Source organism: Callorhinus ursinus, unplaced genomic scaffold (assembly GCF_003265705.2).
Source record: "Callorhinus ursinus isolate GAN/ISIS: 27379988/994484 unplaced genomic scaffold, GSC_fseal_2.0 scaffold1, whole genome shotgun sequence".
In the NCBI taxonomy this organism is placed as follows: domain Eukaryota; kingdom Metazoa; phylum Chordata; class Mammalia; order Carnivora; family Otariidae; genus Callorhinus; species Callorhinus ursinus.
Genome location: NW_027397063.1, coordinates 148310643 through 148314589, shown reverse-complemented (window position 1 = coordinate 148314589; position 3947 = coordinate 148310643). Strand labels below are relative to the sequence as shown.

The 3947-nt window shown below is 38.6% G+C and overlaps 1 long non-coding RNA gene across 1 annotated transcript; it reads right to left on the bottom strand.

Annotated features, from left to right (window-relative positions):
* Positions 1-610: 610 nt before the first annotated feature.
* Positions 611-3921, bottom strand: LOC141374420 (uncharacterized). The gene is made up of 2 exons (XR_012381290.1): positions 3100-3921; positions 611-2575 (listed from the first exon to the last, which is right to left on the bottom strand). It is a non-coding gene; the product is annotated as an uncharacterized lncRNA (long non-coding RNA).
* Positions 3922-3947: the final 26 nt, after the last annotated feature.

Below are 3947 nucleotides of genomic sequence, written 5' to 3'. Positions count from 1 at the left end.
TCCTAAAAATGAATATTTTGACAGTGATTTGTGTACTTGCCAGTGTTACTGTTTAATAAAAAAAAAAGGAAAACAACCCGTGACTGATGTTTTCCTTTTTATAAAACATAATGAATTACAATGACTTAAAATGTATAAATAATAATGTGATAAGGGGAACAAATCTCTGTAAGATGGAAAATGGATGAAGTGGTAACTGAGAAAGTTGCATGGAGGGAGTACAGCTTGGAACACTTGCTGAGGGCAATACAACGGAAGGAGGTAGCTAACATACCCTGCCAAATCCCAAAGCAACTTGGGACTTGGAAACCCCAGGTACATTAAGGGTGGGAGGGAAAAGTGAGGCTAAAAATGAGGGCATTAACCAAAAGTCTATAATAACACTTGATTTTCTTCTCTCCCACTCCTACAGAAGCACTTATGGCATCCAAGCCCCAGACAAAAACATCAGAGGATTTCCTGCTAAAGAAGCATATGAGCCCCAGACAAAAGATCTTATCATTCTAGCACTTAGTTTCCAGGGAAAGAGCTTGCTCCCTACCGAGTACTCTAGAAGGAAGCCTCTTGACTGAGCAAATCCCACTCCCACACACAGAGGTCTCAACTGGACTTTTGATACACACACAGATTTATTTGTATATGTCAGTAAGAATCACAATATATTTGAGGAAAGTCTCCAATGAGAGTAAACAAAGAGAAAAAAGAACCCAGGGGCAAGGGCATGAAGGGGTGAGTTATCAGGTGACAGAGAAACCTTTAAGAAAAGGTATCTCTAAAATTAGAATAGTATACTACAAAAAAGGAACAAACAGGGAAAAAAGGCTTTTTAGAAATTATTGCCAAAATAAGAAATTCACTAGACAGATTGAAAAATAACGAAGGTATTCTCCCTGAAAATAGCACAAAACAAGGACATGGTAATAACACAGAATGTAGTTGAGGATCAATCCACAAGGTTCAACATTTGATTGACAGGAATTCCAAAAAGAGTAAAAACAGAAAAAAAATATGGAAAGGGGGAATTATCACATAACACAAGAAAATTTCCAAGAATAAAAGTAACTTGAGTCACTAGATTGAAAAATTCCACTGAGTACACTGGGGAATTGATTGCACCAAGAAGAAAGAGGAGACTTTAAAAGCTTCCAGGCATGGGGGTATGGGAACAGATTACAGTAATGCAAGTAGTATTTACTGACTGTCAAAGAAATAAGAATCATACTGGAAGGATGCCTGGGTAGCTCAGTTGGTTAAGCAGCTGCCTTCAGCTCAGGTCATGATCCCAGTGTCCTGGGATCAAGTCCCACGTCAGGCTCCTTGCTCAGCCTGCTTCTCCCTCTGCCTGCTGCTCCCCATTGTGCTCTCTGACAAATAAATATATAAAACCTTAAAAAAAAAAAAGAATCAGATTGGAACCAGGCATCTACAAATTCTGGGGAAATTTTTCAATGTAGAATTTCAAAGCCAGTCAAAGTACCAATCAAGCTTGAGAACAGAGAAAGATATTTTGTGATATATAAATCCTCAATAATTTTGTCTCCCATATACTCTTTCTTGGCAAGTGACTTGAAGATGTGCTGCAGTGAAATTAAGGAGTTAATGAAAAAAGAGCAACATGTACAGTTCAGGACACAATGAAATCCTGTATAACAACAAAACAGTGGGCAGGAAAACATCAAGGACAGACCAGTGCAGGAAGCTAGAGATCTCTTAAAGAGAAAAAAGCGGACTCAACAGAGTTATCTAATTGGATGGAGAATCTGAAAATCACTCAGTGTGCTAAAGGCAACTCGTACAAGGGGAAAAGAAAGGCAACTAAAAACTCCAATAAAAACAAAATTCAGTGAGTGAGTGTGTGAGTGTGAGTGTGTGTGTGTGTGTGTGTGTGTGTGTAATCATAGTAAGCTACTTAGATCTGCAATATTTACATGGTCATAACAACATTCATGCTGTTTATTTTCAATTTTTAGAACAAATCAATAAAGCATAAAAGACTAAGTATGGTTACAGAATAGAGTTCAAGATTCAGACTTGACACTGTCAGAGGCAGAGAGGTGGATAGGGAAGGAGAAAGAAATGGCAGGGTATATCCCACATCTTAAAATACAGAATTAAAATACTGTTTATAGTTAATACAATAAAACTAAGTATGTAAATATAATTCTTTTTTCCTGATTATAAAATTCTTGTTCCTTATAGAAAATGTGGAAATTACTTAAAAAGAAAAAAATGACTTTTAATCACCCATAATTCTATAATCTATAGGACCGGGTTTGAACCTAAGTTCTGCAATTTACCATTTGTATGGCTGTGAATATATCATTTAACCATTTACAACATTTTCTTATATTTCCTTCAGGCAATTTATCAATTACTTTTTAACAGTACATAGTATATGAAACATTATATGAGAACTGTACTATATACACAATTATGAATCCATTTTTTTCACTTTAAAGCATAAAGTGGAAACATACCATATGCTCTTCCATACTTCTAAATACATACTTGCTAAAGGGCAATCAGAGGGCTCCCAAAGATGAGACTTGAATGAAACCTTAAAAGAAATCTAAAGCTAGGCAAAGAGGCAGGAGATGGATAAGAAGTGGTGAGTGAAATAAGTCAATCAGAGAAAGACATGTATCATATGACCTCACTGATATGAGGAATTCTTAATCTCAGGAAACAAACTGAGTGTTACTGGAGTGGTTGGGGGTGGGAGGGATGGGGTGGCTGGGTGATAGACATTGGGGAGGGTATGTGCTACAGTGAGCGCTGTGAATTGTGCAAGACTGTTGAATCACAGATCTGTACTTCTGAAACAAATAACGCAACATATTTTAAGAAAAAAGAAAAAGAAGAAGATAACAGGAGAGGAAGAAAAGGGGAGTATGTCAGAGGGGGAGACGAACCACGAGAGATGATGGACTCTGAAAAACAAACTGAGGGTTCTAGAGGGGAGGGGGGTAGGGGGATGGGTTAGCCTGGTGATGGGTATTGAGGAGGGCACGTTCTGCATGGAGCACTGGGTGTTATGAACAAACAATGAATCATGGAACACTGCATCAAAAACTAATGATGTAATATATGGTGATTAACATAACAATAAAAAATTAAAAAAAAAAAAGAAGTGGTGATAATAAGCACCGGGGAGAGTGTGAGCAAAGGCATGGAGAAAAGCAAGTACATACCTCCAGGCTACAGTAAAAAGTACATGGAAAGTGGAGAGATTAGGTTGGAAAGAGACTATGAAGACAGTAAATCATGTTAAAGGGTACGGACAGGTTTCCTATGAAACATCAGAAGGATTTGGTAGGCCTTGTTTGCCTTTGCACTCCAGGAACTAGCACTGTGTTTGCCACAAAGAGAGTGAAAAGTACTGTTGTAGCAAAAGAATCATACACAGAAAGCCAGAAATACCTCCTGAGTTTCCAGTTTGGGTGCTGGAAATGCTTAAAGAGGGAATCCAGGAAAAGCAAGATTTAGAAGGTTGCTTAAGGAGGGAATCCAGGAAAAGCAAGATTTAGAAGGTTGTGTTTGGGCAACATCCATAACTTCTGACCTAATTTTTTAAAAATGCCACTGGCAATTATGTAGTGCATCCCCAAGTGTGACTTTAGGCCCTACAGGATTCAGAACTGGTCTCAGGGAGCCTATATGCCCCCACAAATGAACAAAAAACTGAATGTGCTATCTGCATTTCTTTGGAAGAGGATCTACAATTTCCATTAGATCCTCAAAGGGGCTGTGAGCCCAGGAAGATTGAGCACACTGGATGGAGGAGCAAAGTGACAGATGTGAAAGGACAACTGCCTAGGCAAGGAGAAGGAACTCAGAGTTAAGATTAGCTTTGCCCAAAGACCTGTTCCTGAGCTTGGAGGAATCCATGGGCAATTGAGGGTGTGTGTGTGTGTGTGTGTGTGTGTGTGTGTGTGTGTGTGTGTGTG